General features: G+C 35.1%; 1 protein-coding gene across 1 annotated transcript in view; it reads right to left on the bottom strand.

Moving 5' to 3' along the window:
- The window catches only part of C8H11orf65 (chromosome 8 C11orf65 homolog), a 123561-nt gene that overhangs the window by 32815 nt on the left and 71546 nt on the right, over positions 1–19200 (bottom strand).

Below are 19200 nucleotides of genomic sequence, written 5' to 3'. Positions count from 1 at the left end.
TACAATTTTTCATTTTTATGATGGTGCAAAAGTGGTACATATTCAGTAGAAACCATACTACTAATTTTGAATTTTGATCTTTCCCCAGGCTACTGATACACTGTATGATACTCACTCTGTCCTGTGATGCTGGGTAGCAGCAATGAGAGAGACAGAGAACACAAAATACTAATATCAGAAATGAAAGACGGGTCATCACTACTGATTCCGTGGACACTAAAATGATAATGAACAAATATTATGAATAATGCTATGCTCACAAATTTGATAACCTAAATAAAATGGATTGATTCCTTGAAAGATAAAACCTACCAAACCTCACATAAGGAGAAATAGACAATATGAATAGATCGATAGCTATTAAAGAAATTTAATGAATAATTCACCTTTCAAAGTAGAAAACACCAGACCCAGATTTGTCCACTGGTTAATTCTATCAAACATTTAAGGAAGACAGCATAGTGGAAATCACCCAAGCTGAACAGAGAAAAGAAACAAGAATTTTAAAAATGAGGATAGCTTAGGAGACTTCTAGGACAACATGAAGCATACTAACATTTGCATTATAGGGGGTCCCAGAAGGAGAAAAAAGAGAGAAACCAGCAGAGAATTTATTTAAGGAAGTAATATTTGAAAACTTCCCTAACCTGGAGGAGGAAACAGTCATCCAGGTCCAGGAAGCATAGAGAGTCCAAAACAAGATAAACCCCAAGAGGTCCACAACAAGACACATTATAACTAAAATAGAAAAAATTAAGGATAAAAGAGAATCTTAAAAACAGCAAGGGAAAACCCACTAGTTACATGCAAGGGAACTCCCATAAGACTATCAGCTGACTTTTCAGCAGAAACTTTGCAGGCCAGAAGGGTGTGGCAGAATATATTCAAAGTAATAAATGGAAAAAAACCTACAACCAAAATTACTCCACCTGGCAAGGCTATCATTCAGATTTGAAGTAGGTATAGAGGTTACAGGTAAGCAAAGGTAAAAGAGCTCAGCACCACTAAACCAACTTTACAAGAAATGTTAGAGGGACTTCTCTAAGTGGAAAAGAAAAGACCACAACCAAAAATATAAAAATTATGAAAGGAAAAATCCAAACACACAGTAAAGCTAGTAGATCAACCATGTATAAATGCACAATAAAGGTAGTAGATCAACCATGTATATAAGACAAAAGTAGTAAAATATCTAAATTCACAATAAGGAGTTAAGGGATTCAAAAAACAAAAAGATGTAAAATATATCAAAACCATGAAACATGGTAGCAGAAGTACAAATGCAGGTTTGTTAGAATGCTTTCCAACTTAAGGGATCTTCAAATTAAAAAAACATACATGTAGACACACACACCTCATGGTAATCACAAACCAAAAACCTATAATACATACACACACAAAAAAGGAGAAAGAAAGCCAAAAAAACATAAAGATAGCCATCAAATCACAAAGGAGGAGGGCAAAAGAAGAAAGGGAAAAAAAAAGAACTTCAAAAACTACCAGAAAACAGTGAACAAATGGTAATAAATACATATTTATCAATAATTACTTTAGGGACTTCCCTGGTGGTCCAGTGGTAAACAATCTGCCTTACAATGCAGGGGACTCTGGTTCGATCCCTGGTCAGGGAACTAAGATCCCACATGCCATGGGGCAACTGAGCATGCATGCCAAAACTACTGAGCTCATGCACTTCAACTAGAGAGCCTGCGTGCCACAAACTACAAAGCCCATGCACTCTGGAGCCCATGCATCACAGCTAGAAAGAAAACTCTCACGCTACAACTAGAGAGAAACCCACATGCCTCAACGAAGATCCCACATGCTGCAACTAAGACCTGACTCAGCCAAAAAATAAAATTTTTAAAAATTTTAAAAATAATTACTTTAAATGTAAATGGAATATTACTCAGCCATAAAAAGAATGAAATTGGGTCATTTATAGAGATGTGGATGGCCCTAGAGTCTGTCATACAGAGTGAAGTAAGTCAGAAAGAGAAAAACAAATATTGTATATTAACACATATATGTGGAATCTAAAAAAATGGTACAGATTAACCTCTTTGTAGGGCAGCAATAGAGATGCAGACGTAGAGAATGGGCAGGTGGACATGATGGGGAAGGGGAGGGTGGGATGAATTGGGAGATTAGGATTGACATATATACACTACTATGTGTAAAATAGCTAGCTAGTGGGAACCTGTTATCTTTCCCTGTTATAGCATGAGGAGGTCAGCTCAGTGCTCTGTGATGACCTAGATGGGTTGGATGGGGGGTGGGTGGGAAGGAGGTCCAAGAGGGAGGGCTATACATATAGCTGATTCACCTCGGTGTACAGCAGAAAATAACACAACATTGTAAAGCAGTTATACTTCAATTTTAAAAAATCTGTATAGGAGAGGAAATTTCCACCTCAAATGTGGGGTAGTCCACAAACATAGGAAGATGCACAGAAGTTGGGCAGTAAAAAGTGGGAAAATAAAATGCCCACCTGTGAGAAAAAAATATACATATATGGACACAGATATACACAACTCATGGTAATCACAAACCAAAAATAATATATACACACACAAAAAAAGGAGAAAGGAACCCAAAATAACATAACGATAGCCATCAAGTCACAAGGGAAGAGAGCAAAAGAAGAAAGGAGCGAAAAAGAACTACAAAAGCAAACAGCAAACGATGAACAAATGGTAATAAATACATATTTATTAATAATTACTTTAAATGTAAATAGACTAAATGCTCCAATTGAAAGATATATGGTGGCTGAATGGATACAAAAACAAGACTCTACAAGAGACCCACTTCAGATCTAGGGACACATACAGACTGAAAGTGAGGAGATGGAAAAGGTATTCCATTCAAATGGAAATCAAAAGAAAGCCAGGTAGCAATACTTAGACTAAATAGACTTTAAAACAAGGACTGTAACAAGAGACAAGGAAGGACAGTGCATAATGATGAAGAGATCCATCCAAAAAGAAGATAAAACAATTGTAGGAACACTTAAATATATAAAGCAAATAATAACAGACATAAAGGGAGAAATTGACAGTAACACAATAACAGTAGGGGACTTTAACACCCCATTTACATCAAAGATAGATCATCCAGACAGAAGATCAATATGAAAACACTGACCTTAAATGACACATTAAACCAGATGGAGTTAATAGATACATAGAGTACATTCCATCCAAAAGTAGCTGAATACACATTCTTTTCAAGTGCATGTGGAACGTTCTCCAGGATAGATCACATGCTAGGCCACAAAACAATTGTCAATAAATTTAATAAGATTGAAATCATATCAAACATCTTTCCAATCACAACATTATGAGAAAAAACTGCAAAAAACACAAACATGGGAAGGCTAAAGAATATGCTACTAAACAACTAATGGATCAGTGAAGAAATCAAAGAGGAAATCAAAAAAATACCTAGAGGCAAATGAGAATGAAAACACAATGACCCAAAACCTATGGGACACAGCAAAAGCAGCTCTAAGAGGGAAATTTATAGAGGTACAATCATTCCCTAGAACATGAGAAAAATCTCAAACAATCTAACCTTACATCTAAAAGAACTAGAAAAAGAAGAACAAAACCTGAAGTTAATAGAAGGAAAGAAATCATAAAGATCAGAGAAGAAATTAATGAAATAAAGACCAAAAAATAAAAACATGAAAGATTAATGAAACTAAGAGGTGGTTCTTTGAAAAGATAAACAAAATTGATAAAACTTTATCCAGATTCATCAAGAAAAAAAGAGAAAGGGCTCAAATATATAAAATCAGAAATGAAAGAAGTTACAACTGATACCACTGAAACACAAAGGCTCATAAGAGATTACTACAAACAACTATGCACCAATAATATGGACAACTTAGAAGAAATAAATTCCCAGAAACATACAGTATCCCAAGAATGAATCAGGAAGAAATAGAAAATATGTACAGACCAATTACCAGTGATGAAATTGAATCAGTAATTTAAAAACCCCCAACAAACAAAAGTTCAGGGCTAGACAGCTTCACAGGTGAATTCTGCCAAACAGTTAGAGAAAGGTTATCTTTGATCATTCTCAAACTACTCCAAAATGAAAGAGAAGAGGATAGAATGCTTCCAAACTCATTCTATGAAGCCAATATCATTCTGATACTTAAACCAAACAAAGACACCACATAAAAAGAAAATTACAGGCCAATATCATTGATGAATACAGATGCAAAAATCCTCAACAAAATATTAGCAAACTGAATTCAACAATACATTAAAAGTATCATATATAATAGCTGTGTGACTTTGGGAAAATCATATAACCTCTTTATGTCTTGGTTTTATCAGCTGGAAAATAGTAATATCTAGCCCATAGATGTTGCTTGGTGATAAATAAATGAGATAATGTCTGTGTGAAGCAATGGCACATAGTAGATACTCAGTAAAAAAACCAAAAAAGTATCATATACAATGATCAAGTGGAATTTATCCCAGGGATTCAAGAATAATTCAATACCTATGAATCAATCAATGTGATACACCACAGTGATATATTGGAGAATAAAATTCACACGATTATCTCAATAGATGCAGAAAAACTTTTGAAAAATTCAAATCAATTTATGATAGAAAAAAATCTCAACAGAGTGGGTATAGAGGGAACATACCTCTACATAATAAAGGCCATATATGAAAAACTTACAGCCAATATCATACTCAACGGTGAAAAGCTGAAAGCATTTCCTCTAAGATCAGGAACAGGATAAGGATGCCCACTCTCACCACTTTCATTCAACATAGTATTGGAAGTCCTAGACACAGCAATCAGATGAGAAAAAGAAATAATCCAAATTGGAAAGGATGACATGTGGATGACATGATACTATACATAAAAAGTCCTAAAGACACCACCAAAAAACTATGAAAGCTAATTAAGGAATTAAGTAAATTTTCAGGATATGAAAATAATGTACAGAAATCTTTTGGGCTTCTATACACTAACAATGAACTATCAGAAAGAAAAATTAAGGAAACAATCCTACTTACAATTATACCAAAAAGCACAAAATATGTAGGATAAAATCTAACCAAGGAAGTAAAAGACCTGTACTTGGAAAACTATAAGACACTGATTTAAGAAACTGAATATGACACACATAAAAAATAGAAAGATATATTCTGCTCATGGAATTAATATTTCTAAAATGGGGAATTCCCTGGTGGTCCAGTGGTTAGGACTCAGTGCTTTCACTGCCAAAGGAACAGGTTCAATCCCTGGTCAGGGAACAAAGATCCCACAAGCCACGCACCCCCCCCCCCCAAAAAATGGCCATATTATCCAAAGCAATCTACAGACTCAGTGCAATCTCTATCAAAATACCAATGGCATTTTTCACAGAACAAGCACAAATAATTTAAAAATGTGTATGGAAACACAAATGACCCTGAACAGTCAAAGCAATCTTGAGAAAAAAGAACAAAGCTGGGGAAATCATCCTCCCTGACTTCGGACTATATTACAAAGCTACAGTAATCAAAATAGTATGGTAGAGGCACAAAAACAGAGACATAGATCAATGGAACAGAATAGAGATCCCAGAAATAAATCCATGCACCTTTGGTCAATTAATCTATGACAAAGGAGTCAAGAACAAACAATGGAGAAAAGACAGTCCCTTCAATAAACGGTGCTGGGAAAACTGGACAGCCACATGTAAAATAATGAAATAAGAACATTCTCTAACACCATATACAAAAATAAAATGGATTAAAGACCTAAGTGTAAGACCAAATACTATAAAACTCCTAGAGGAAAACATAGGCAGAACACTCTTTGACATAAATTGTAGCAGTATTTTTTTTTTTGATCTGTCTCCTACAGCAAAGGAAACAAAAGCAAAAATAAATGGGACCTAATTAAACTTAAAAGCTTTTGCACAGCAAAAGAAACCATCAACAAAACAAAAAGACAATCTATGGAAGAAAATATTTGCAAATGATATGACTGAAAAAAGATATATCCAAAATATATACAGAGCTCATAAAACTCAAACAAGCAACCTAATTAAAAAGTGGGTATTTCCCCCACTTTTGGAAAATGAATAGACATTTTTCCAAAGACATACAGGTGGCTAACAGTCACATGAAAAGATGCTCAACACCGCTAGTCATTAGAGAAATGCAAATCAAATCCACAATGAGATATCATCTCACACCTGTCAGAATTGTTATCATCAAAAAGAACACAAATAACAAATGTTGGCAAGGCTGTGGAGAGAAGCAAACCCTTGCTCACTGTTGGTGGAATGTAAATTGGTACAGCTAATGTGGAAAACAGGATGGAAGTTTCTCAAAAAATTAAAAATAGAACTGCCATATGACCCAGCAATTCCACTCCTGAGTACATATCCAAAAAAACGAAAAACACTAGATTGAAAATATACATGCACCCCAATGTTCACAGCAGGATTATTTACAATAGCCAAGATATGGAAGCAACATGTATCCATCAACAGATGAATGAACAAAGAATATGTTTATATGTATATATACACAATAGAATCCTCAGCAGCCATTAAAAAATGCAATTTTTCCATTTGTAAAAACATGAATGGACCTAGAGAGTATTATGTTAAGTGAAATAAGTCAGACATAGAAAGACAAATACTCTATATTATCACTTATATGTGGAATCTAAAAAATAAAACAAATAAATGTATATAATAAAACAGAAACAGGTCCACAGATATAGGGAACAAACTAGTGATTACCAGTGAGGAGAGGTAAGGGGGAGGGGAAATATGGAGGAGGGGACTAAGTGGTACAAACTATTATGTACAAAATAAGCTTCAAAGATATATAGTACAACACAAGGAATATAGCCAACATTTAATAGTACCTATAAAAGGAGTATAACCTTTAAAAATTGTGAATCACTCTGTTGTATACCTGTAACTTGTATAACATTGTACATCACCTATACTTCAATTAAGGGAAAAAAAAACCCCATAATGTACCACCTCATACCTGTCAAAATGGCTTTTGTCGAAAAGATAACAAATAACAAGTGTTGGAGAGAATGTGGAGAAAAAAGGAACCCTTATGCACTATTGTTGGGAATGTAAATTGGTGCAGCCACTGTAGAAAACAGAATGGAGATTTCAAAAAATTAAAAATGGAATTAACATACGATCCAGTAATTCCACTACTAGGTATTAATCTGAAAAAATTAAAATACTAATTAGAAAAGATACATGCACCCCTGTGTTCATTACAGCATTATTTATAATAGCCAAGATATGGAAGCAACCTAAGTGCCCATGATTAGGTGAATGGATAAAGAAGATGTGGTACATATATACAATGGAATATTACTCAGCCATAAAAAGAAGGAAATCTTGCAATTTGCAACAACATGGATGAATGTAGAGGATATTATGCTAAGTGAAACAAGTCAGACAGAAAGACAAATACTGTATCATTTCATTTATATGTGGAATCTAAAAAAAACACAAATGAACAAATAGAACAGAACAGAAAGAGAGTTGCAGATACAGAGAACAAATGAGTTGCTGCCAGAAGGGAGGGAGGTGGGAGAAGAGAGAATAGGTGAGGGAGATAAAGAGGTACAAAATTCCAGCTGCAAAATAAATGAGTCACACGTGTGAAATGTACAGTGTGGGCAAAATAATCAATAATTATGTAATATCTTTGTATAGTGATATCAAATCTACACTTAGGCTTCCCTGGTGGCACAGTGGTTAAGAATCCGCCTGCCAATGCAGGGGACATGGGTTTGAGCCTTGGTCCGGGAAGACCCCACATGCCATGGAGCAACTAAGCCCGTGCGCCACAACTACTGAGCCTGCACTCTAGAGCCCACGAGCCACGAATACTGAAGCCCACACACCTAGAGCCCATGCTCCATAACAAGAGAAACCACCACAATGAGAAGCCCGCACAACACAACCAAGACCCAACACAGCCATAAATAAATAAATCTATCTACACTTATAGTGGTGATCATTTTGAAATGTGTAGACATATTGAATCACTATATTGTGTAACAGGAAGTAACACAGTGTTGTAGGTCAATTATAATAAAATACAAACTCACAGAAAAAGAGATCAGATTTGCGGTTACCAGAGGCTGGGGGAGGGGGAGGGGGAGCTGGATGAAGGCAGAGAAAAGGTACAAACTTCCAGTTATAAGGTAAATAAATACTAGAGATGTAATGTAAAACATGATAAATATAATTAACACTGCTGTATATTATATATGATAGTTAAGAGAGCAAATCCTAAGAGTTCTCATTACAAGGAAAAAATACTTTTTTTCTATTTCTTTAGCTCTGTATCTGTATGAGAGGATGGATGTTCTTTAAACTTATTGTGGTAATCATTTCATCATGTATGTAAGGCAAAATCATTATACTGTACACATCATACAGTGCTGTATGAGAATTATATCTCAATAAAATTAGAAGAAAAAAAAGAACTACCATAAAATCCAGCAATACCCAAAGAAAATAAAAACACTAATTCAAAAAGATATTTGCCAACCCTATGTTCATTACAGAATTATTTACAATAGCCAAGATATGGAAACAACCTAAGTGTCCATGCATAGATGAATGGATAAAGAAGATGTGGTAATGGAATATTAGCCATAAAAAGAATGAATTCTTGCCGTTTTTAACAATATGGGTGGGTCTAGAGGGTATTATGCTAAGTTAAATAAGATAGAGAAAGACAAATAATGTATGATTTTACATCTGGAATCTGAAAAACAAAACAAACGAACAAACCTAATAAAATAGAAACAGACTCATAGATACAGAGAACAAACTGGTGGTTGCCAGAGAGGATGAGGGGGTGGAGGGATGAGCAAAATAGGTGAGGGAAATTAAGAAGTACAAACTTCCAGTTATTAAATAAATAAGTCAGGGGATATAATGTACAACATAGGGAATATAGTCAATAATATTTTAATAATTTTGTATGGTGACAAATGGTAACTAGACTTATCATGGTGATCATTTTGTAGTGTATAAAATATGGAATCACTGTGTTGCACTATGTTGCACACCCAAAACTAATAAACTAATATAAGTCAATTATACTTCAATTTAAAAAAATTGATGAGGAATAACTCCAAGTTAAGGCAAGTAGAAAAGGAACAGAAGGAGGGGACTTCATGGTGTTTCTTCTGTTTCTGTACAATTTTATTTTTGAAAAGAAGTCCCCAAGAAAAACCTTCAGCAAACTAGAATAGACAGGAACTTCCTCAACTTGATAAAGAACATCTACAAGAAACTTACAGATATCATACTTAATGGTGAGAAACTAGTCCCCTGACTATTCCTACTCAACATCATACTGGAATCCTAGATAATTCAGTAAGATAAGAAAAGAAATGTGCAAAAATTGAGAACAGAAATAAGAAACTATCTTTGTTCACAGATAACATGAGTGTTTATATAAAATATCTCAGTGAACCAACAAAGAAACTCCTGGAACTAATAAGCAATTATAATAATGTTGGAGGATACAATGTTAACATAACAAAAGTCAACTGTGTACACCGGCAATGGACAATTGGAATTTGAAATTAAAAGCACAATGCTATTTACATTAGTGCCACAAAAGTAAAATACTTAGGTATAGATCTAAGAAAATATGTAAAAGTCTATATGAGGAAAACTACAACACTGTGATGAAAGAAATAAAAGAAGATCTAAATGAAAGAAGAGTTAGTCCATATACCTGGATAGGAAGACTCAATATTGTCAAGATGTCCATTCTTCCCAACTTGATTTACAGATTCAATGAAATCCCAATCAAATTCCCAGAAAGTTATTTTGTAGGAATGGACAAACCGATTTTAAATTTTACATGTAAAGGTAAAAGACCTAAAATAGTCAACATAATATTGAAGGAGAAGAACAAAGTTGGTGTTGTGACACTACCCAACTCGAGACTTTTTATTAAGCTGTAATAATCAAGACAGTGTAGGGGCTTCCCTGGTGGTGCACTGGTTAAGAATCCACCTGCCAATGCAGGGGACACGGGTTCGAGCCCTGGTCCAGGATGATCCCACATGCCGCAGAGCAGCTAAGCCTGTGAGCCACAACTACTGAGCCCGTGTGACACAACTACTGAAGCCCAAGTGCCTAAAGCCCATGCTCTACAACAAGATAAGCCACCATGAGGAAAAGCCTGTGCACCACACAAAGAGTAGCCCCACTCACTGCAATTACAGAAATCCCATGTGCAGCAACGAAGATCCAACACAGCCAAAAATAAATAAATAAATAGATAAATAAATAAATCAATTAATTAAAAAGACAGCGTGGTATGGGTGAAAGAATAAATAAAAAGGCCATTGTAACAGAAGAAAGAGCCAGGAAATAGGCTCCCACATAAATATAGTTAACATATCATTGACAAAAGGGCAAAGGCAATTCAATGGAGAAAGGATGGTCTTTAATAAATGGTGATGGAACAAATGAACATCCCATGCAAAATTTAAGAAAAATGAATCTAGACACAAATTTTACACTTTCACAAAAATAAACTGAAATTGGTTCATAGATCTAAATGTAAAATTCAAAAATACAGACCTCCTGGAAGATAACATAGGAGTAAATCTAGGTGACCTTGGGTTTGTTGATGATTTTTAGATACAAAATCAAAAGCATAACTCATGAAGAAAAAATAATGGAAAGGATGGACTTCATTAAAATTAATGTTCTGTGATGAACACTGCTAAGAGAATGAAAAGAGAAGTCTCAGAAGGAAAAAAAATCTTTGCTGAATACACATCTGTTAAAGGACTGCTATCCAGAATATAGAAAGAACCCTTAAAACTAAACAATAAGAAGATGGACAGCTTAATTTAAAAAATGGGCAAAGATATGAAAAGCTACCTCACCAAAGAAGATAGAGAGATAGCCAATTAACAAATGAAAATATGTTCAACATATATGTCAAAAGGAAGGTGTAGATTAAAACATGAGATACCTCTAAATAATATGAGAATGGCTAACATCTAAACACTGACAACATCAAATGTTAGTTAGACTATGGAGCAATAGGAACTCTCATTCATTGCTGGTTGGAATGCAAAATGGTATAATTACTTTGGAAGATAGCTTGGCAGTTTCTTACAAAACTAAACATAGTCTTACCATATAATCCAGCAAAAGAGAATTTAAAAGTACAACAGCAAGAATATATGTCAGAAAGGGTAAAGGGATATAAGTACATTGTCTGGGAAGAGATAAAAATGCCACTCTTTATATGATTTTCATAATTCAAATATGCATGTTGCAATATCTTGTATAAGCATAAAAGAATGATAATAGAGAGGGGAAGTTTTAAGAATAAAAATAATAAGCCCAAAACAAGGCAGACTATATATAAGTCCCAAAATATCAGTAAGTACATTAAATGTGAATACATTAAGTGCTCCAACAAAAGACACAGAGCATCATACTGGATAAAACTATTAACTAGCAATATACTGCCTAAGAAAGACACAGATAAAATATGGAGATTCACAATGTTGAAAGTAAAATAATGGGAAAGATACAACATACAAGCAATAATGAAAAATAATGGTGTGGCTACATTAGTTTCAGAGATTTTGGACCATAAGACAAAGAGTATTACTAGAGATAAAGTGAGACACTTCAAAGTAATATAACGTTCAATTGACAAGAAAGATATAATGATCCAAAATTGGTTTTCAGTTAACACACAGCCTCAAATTATACAAACTACCAGAAAAATACACAAATCTTTGATGATAGAGGGGGATTTTATTTTATATAAATTGGAGTATTGTTGATTTACAATGTTGTGTTAGTTTAAGGTGTACAGTAAAGTGAATCAATTATCATATACATATATACACTATTTTTATATTCTTTTCCCATATAGATCATTAGAATACTGAATAGAATTCCCTATGCTATGCCATATGTCCTTATTAGTTATCTATTTTATATATAGTAGTGTGTATTTGTCAATCCCAATTTCCCAGTTTATCTGTCCCCCTGCCCCTTTCCTCCCTACTAACCATAAGTTTGTTTTCTGCATATGTGACTCTATTTCTGTTTTAGAAATGAGTTCTTTTGTGCCATACTTTTTAGATTCCACATATAAATGATAACATATGATATTTGTCTTTGTCTGACTTACTACACTCAGAATGACAATCTCTAGGTCCATCGATGTTGCTGCAAATGGCATTATTTCATTCTTTTTTATGGCTGAGTAATATTCCATTATATATATGAACCACATCTTCTTTATCCATCCCTCTGTCAATGGACATTTAGGTTGCTTCCATATCTTGGCTATTGTAAATAGTGCTGCAATGAAAACTGGGGTGCATGTATCTTTTAAAATTATGTTTTTCTCCAGACATATGTCTAGGAGTCCAATTGCTGGATCATTTTACCATAGTTCTATATTTAGTTTTTTAAGGAACCTCCATACTCTTCTCCACAACGGTTGTACCACTTTACATTCCACCAACAGTGTAGGATTGTTCCCTTCTCTCCACACCCTCTCCAGCATTTACTCTTTATAGATTTTTTGATGATGGCCATTCTGACTGGTGTGTGAGGTGATACCTCATTGTAGTATTGATTTGCATTTCTCTAATAATTGGTGATGCTGAGCATTTTTCATGTGGTTTTTGGCCATCTGTATGTCTTCTTTGGAGAAATGTCTGTTTTGACCTTCTGCCCATTTTTCAGTTGGGTTGTTAGTTTTTTTTGATATAGAGCTACATGAGCTGTTTGTATACTTTGGAGATTAACCCCATGTCAGTCACATCGTCTGCAAATATTTTCTCCCATTCTCTGTGTTGTCTTTCTGCTTTGTTTATGGTTTCCTTTGTTGTGCAAAAGCATTTAAGTTTAATTAGGTCCCATTTGTATATTTTTGTTTTTATTTTTCTTACTCAAGGTGGTGGATTAAAAAAGATATTGCTGCAATTTATCTCAGAGAGTGTTCTGCCTGTGTGTTACTCTAGGAGTTTTATAGTGTCCAGCCTTACATTTAGGTCTTTGATCCATTTTGAGTTTATTTTATTGTATGGTGTTAGAGAGTGTTCTAGTTTCATTCTTTTACATGTAGCTGTCCAGTTTTCCCAGCACCACTTGTTGAAGAGACTGTCTTTTCTCTATTGTGTATTCTTGCCTCCTTTGTCATGGATTAATTGACCATAGGTGCATGGGTTTATCTCTGGACTTTCTCTATCCTGTTCCATTGATCTACATTTCTGTTTTTGTGCCAGTACCATACTGTTTTGATTACTGTAGCTTTGTAGGATAGTATGAAGTCAGGGAGCCTGATGCTTCCAGCTCTGTTTTTCTTTCTCAAGATTGCTTTGGCTATTCGGGGTCTTTTGTGTTTCCATACAAATTGTAAAATTTTTTGTCCTAACTCTGTGAAAAATGCCATCAGTAATTTGATAGGGATTGTATTGAATCTGTAGATTGCTTTGGGTAGTATAGTCACTTGCACAATACTGATTCTTCTAATCCAAAAACATGATATATCTCTGCATCTGTTTGTGTCATCTTTGATTTCTTTCATCAGCACCTTATAGTTTTTGAGTAGAGATCTTTTGCCTCCTTGGGTAGGTTTATTCCATAGGTATTTCATTATTTTTGATGTGATGGTAAGTGGGATTATTTCCTTAATTTCTCTTTCTGATCTTTTGTTGTTAGTGTATAGGAATGCAAGTATTCTGTGTATTAATTTTGTACCCTGCAACTTTACCAAGTTCATTGATGAGCTCTAGTAGTTTTCTGGTAGCATCTCTAGGATTTTCTATGTATAGTATCATATCATCTGCAAACAGTGATAGTTTTACTTCTTCTTTTCCAATTTGGATTCCTTTTATTTCTTTTTCTTTTCTGATTGCCATGGCTAGACCTTCCAAAACTATGTTGAATAAAAGTGGCAACAGTGGACATCCTTGTCTTGTTCCTGATCTTAAAGGAAATGCTTTCCATTTTACACCATTGAGAATGATGTTTGCTGTGGGTTTGTCGTATATGGCCTTTGTTATGTTGAGGTAGGTTCCCTCTATGCCCACTTTCTGGACAGTTTTTACCATAAATGGGTGTTGAATTTTGTCAAAAGCTCTTCCTGCATCTATTGAGATGATCATATGATTTTTATTCTTTAGTTTGTTGATGTGGTGTATCACACTGATTGATTTGTGGATATTGAAAAATCCTTGCATCTCTGGGATAAATCTCACTTGATCATGGTGTATGATCCTTTTACTGTATTGTTGGATTTGGTTTGCTACTATTTTGTTGAGGATTTTTACACCTATGTTCATCAGTGATGGTGGCCTGTAATTTTCTTTTTTGTGTTGTACCTTTGTCTGGTTTTGGTATCAGGGTGAGTGATGGTGGCCTCATAGAATGAGCTTGGGAGTGTTCCTTTTCAGCAATTTCCTGGAAGAGTTTCAGAAAGATAGGCATTAACTCTTCTCTAAATGTTTGATAGAATATGCCTGTGAATCCATCTGGCCCTGGACTTTTGCTTGTTGGAAGTTTTAAAATCACAGTTTCGATATCAGTACTTGTGATTGGCCTGTTCATATTTCCTGGATCAGTCTTGGAAGGTTGAGACTTCTGGCCTGGCCCAACCACCAGGTGTAGGTGGCCACAAAGTCCACAGCAGCTAAAGCTAGACCTGCCTTGGCTGCAGGAGCACTCATCTGTTCTGATGTTCTGGAGATGCTGAGTTTACAAAGCCAGTCATGGGGGTGTAAATCCATGGTTTGCACAGCCGTGATGAGAGATTTCAGCACTTCTACCTTAGTTGCATGGCCCCTGGCACTCAGCTGTAATTTGAGTCCCACCACTGCATGTGAGCCACCTACAGGCATCTGCTTCCACAGCTGCCCTGGAGCACAGGAGCCCCCCACCCCCAGTGGGGAGGAGGTACAGAGGAGGAGGTAGACAGGGGGCATGAGAGCCCACTCTGGTGGACACAGGATGGGAGCCCTTCCTAGTGCCCCAGGAGGCAGGAGCTGGTGCATGGGGAGATAGGCTGTAATTACTGTCCCACACTTTGTGCATCACTCAACAATGGAGCTTCTCTTCTATGGTGGCTGGGTTTATAATGGGAGATTTTAATGCACTTCTCTCAGTAACTGATAGTACAAGTAAGCAAAAATAATCAGTAAGCATATAAAAGGTCTGATCAATATAATTCACAAATTTGGTCTAATTGACATCTATGAACTGTGTTTAACAACTGCAGAATACATCTACTTTTCAAATACAGATACAATATTGCAAAAATAGATTACTAACAGAGGATTGAAAATCACAGTGTGATTAAGATAAAGATTGATTTCACAAAAGATAATAATTTCCAGATGTTTACAACTTTAAAAATGCAATTCTAAATTACCAGAAGAAATAAAAGTAGAAATTAAAAAATATTTTGTATTGAATTTGATGATGAAAATATGATATATCAAAATGTATATGCTAAAAACATACTGAAAATCAATAAATTTGGCTTTCTACTCAAAAAGTTGGAAAACAACAGCAAATACAATTCAAAGAAAATAAAAAGAAGGAAATAATTAACAGCTGAAAATGAAGAAGGAAATTCAATGAACAATAGAATGGAATGACAAAGCTCAAAGCTGGTTTCTTGGAAAGACTAATAAAAGTGGGAAACCCTGGGCTTCCCTGGTGGCGCAGTGGTTGAGAGTCCGCCTGCCAATGCAGGGGATGCTGGTTCGTGCCCCGGTCCAGGAAGATCCCACATGCCGCGAAGCAGCTGGGCCCGTGAGCCATGGCCGCTGAGCCTGCGCGTTCGGAGCCTGTGCTCCACAGCAAGAGAGGCCACAAGCGTGAGAGGCCCACGTACAGCAAAAAAAAAAAAAAAAAAAAAAGTGGGAAACCCTAGTAAGACTGGTCAAGAAAGAGAATATACAAATAATCAATATCAGGAATTAAATAGAAACTACTATTGATTCTAAGATCATAAGATTAGAAAGATCATAAGAGAATATTAAGAACAACTTAATGCAAATACATTTGAAAGTTTAGATGAAATGGAACGCTTCCTAGAAAAATGCAGCTTATCAAAACTAGCACAACAATAAATACAAAATATGAGTAGACCTATAACTATAAACTGAATTTGTAATTTAAGATTTTCTCACAAAGAAAAATTCTGGCACAGATGGCTTGACTGGTAAATCCTTCCCAACATTTAAGGAAGAAATAACACTTAGTGTTAAAAAAAAAAAAGAAACCATTTCCTCCAAGATAAGGAACAAGACAAGGTTGCCCAATCTCACAACTATTATTCAGCATAGTTTTGGAAGTTTTAGCCACAGCAATCAGAGAAGAAAAAGAAATAAAAGGAATCCAAATCGTAAAAGAGGAAGTAAGTCTGTCACTGTTTGCAGATGACATGATACTATACATAGAGAATCCTAAAGATGTTAACAGAAAACTACTAGAGCTAATCAATGAAACTGGTAAAGTAGCAGGATACAAAATTAATGCACAGAAAGCTCCTGCATGCCTATACATCAATGATGAAAAATCTAAAAGAGAAATTAAGGAAACACCCCCATTTACCACTGCAACAAAAAGAATAAAATACCTAGCAATAAACCTACCTAAGGAAACAAAAGACCTGTATGCAGAAAACTATAAAACACTGATGAAAGAAATTAAAGATGATACAAGCAGATGGAAAGATATACCATGTTCTTGGATTGGAAGAATCAACATTGTGAAAATGACTATATGACCCAAAGCAATCTACAGATTCAATACAATACCTATCAAACTACCAATGGCATTTTTCATAGAACTAGAGCAAAAAATTTCACATTTTGTATGGAAACACAAAAGACCCTGAACAGCCAAAGCAATCTTGAGAAAGAAAAACACAGCTGGAGGAATTAGGCTCCCAGACTTCAGACTATACTACAAACCTAGAGTAATCAAGACAGCATGGCACTAGCACAAAAACAGAAATAGATATCAGTGGAACAGGATAGAAAGCCCAAAGATAAACCCACACACATATGGTCACCTTATCTTTGATAAAGGAGGCAAGAATATACAGTGGAGACAAGACAGCCTCTTCAATAAGTGGTGCTGGGAAAACTAAACAGCTACATGTAAAAGGATGAAACTAGAACACTCCCTAACACCATAAACAAAAATAAACTCAAAATGGATTAGACACCTAAATGTAAGACCAGACACTATAAAACTCTTAGAGGAAAACATAGGAAAAATACTCTTTGGCATAAATCACAGCAAGATCCTTTTTGACCCACCTCCTAGAGAGTTGGAAATAAAACCAAAAATAAACAAATGGGACCTAATGAAACTTAAAAGCTTTTGCACAGCAAAGGAAAACATGAACAAGATGAAAAAACTCTCAGAATGGGAGAAAATATTTGGAAATGAAGCAACTGACAAAGGATTAATCTCCAAAATTTACAAGCAGCTCATGAAGCACAATATCAAAAAACAAACAACCCAATCCAAAAATGGGCAGAAGACTTAACTAGACATTTCTCCAAAGAAGATATACAGATTGCCAACAAACACATGAAAGGATGCTCAACATCACTAATTATTAGAGAAATGCAAATCAAAATTACAATGAGGTATCACTTCACACCAGTCAGAATGGCCATCATCAAAAAATCTACAAACAATAAATGCTGGAGAGGGTGTGGAGAAAAGGGAACCCTCTTGCACTGTTGGTGGGAATGTAAATTGATACAGCCACTATGGAGAACCATATGGATGCTCCTTAAAAAACTAAAAATAGAACTATCATATGACCCAGCAATCCCACTACTGGGCATATACACTGAGAAAACCATAATTCAAAAAGAGTCATGTACCAAAATGCTCATTGCAGCTCTATTACAATAGCCAGGAAATGGAAGCAACCTAAGTGTCCGTTGACAGATGAATGCATAAAGATGTGGCACATATATACAATGGAATATTACTCAGCCATAAAAAGAAATGAAATTGTGTTATTTGTAGTGAGGTGGATGGACCTAGAATCTGTCATACAGAGTGAAGTAAGTCAGAAAGAGAAAAACAAATGCCATATGCTAACATATATATATGGAATCTAAAAAAAAAAAAGGTTCTGAAGAACCTAGGGGCAGGACAGGAATAAAGACACAGATGTAGAGAATGGACTTGAGGATAGGGGGAGGGAGAACAATAAGCTGGGATGAAGTGAGAGAGTGGCATGGACATATATACACTACCAAATGTAAAATAGATAGCTAGTGCAAAGCAGCCGCATAGCACAGGTACATCAGCTCGGTGCTTTGTGACCAGCTAGAGGGGTGGGTTAGGGAGGGTTGGAGGAAGGCGCAAGAGGGAGGAGGTATGGGGTTATATGTATATGTATATACATATGTATATGTATATGTATATGTATAGCTGATTCACTTTGTTATAAAGCAGAAACTAACACACCATTGTAAAGCAATTATACTCCAATAAAGGTGTTTAAAAAAAAAGAAAGAAAAGTAATGAAGTAACATTTCCCCACTTTTGCAGGATTCCAACCAAATTTGATACCAAAATCTCACAGAGAAAATACAAGAATGTAAATCACATGGTCTGCATGAATATAGGTGCAAAAATTTAAGCAAAATAAAAGCAAAGTAAATTCAGTGATATTTACAAAGGACTTATCCTCTTGTTCTTAATATTATGATCAAAATGTGTGTATTTAGGAATGCTAAGTGGGTTTAACACTCAAATAAAAGAAATATGATATCTCAATTAAAGCAGAAAAATGTCTCAAAATTTAACATCCATTCTTGGAATGAAAGTAAAAGAAACAAAACTCTTTTAGTCCAATAAGAATAAAAGGAAACTTTCTTAATCGGATAAAAGCTGTTTTTAAAATAAAAAGCCTATAGCATGTGTTATATTTAATGATGAAATATTGAGCCCTTTCCCTTTGAAGTCAGGAATGAGATAGTGGTTGCCATTTCTACTCACCAATTAACTTAAGGTGCTATTAGTGCAGAAGGGCAAGAAAATGAAATAAAATTTATAACTTTTGGAAAAGGAAAAATAAAACTAATTATGTGAGGATGATATGCTTGTTTATGGAGAAAATCCAAAAGAAT

This window comes from Tursiops truncatus, chromosome 8, assembly GCF_011762595.2.
Source record: "Tursiops truncatus isolate mTurTru1 chromosome 8, mTurTru1.mat.Y, whole genome shotgun sequence".
NCBI classification, from domain to species: Eukaryota; Metazoa; Chordata; class Mammalia; order Artiodactyla; family Delphinidae; genus Tursiops; species Tursiops truncatus.
Note: the sequence above shows the minus strand (reverse complement) of the source record. Positions and strands in the feature narration are given on the sequence as shown.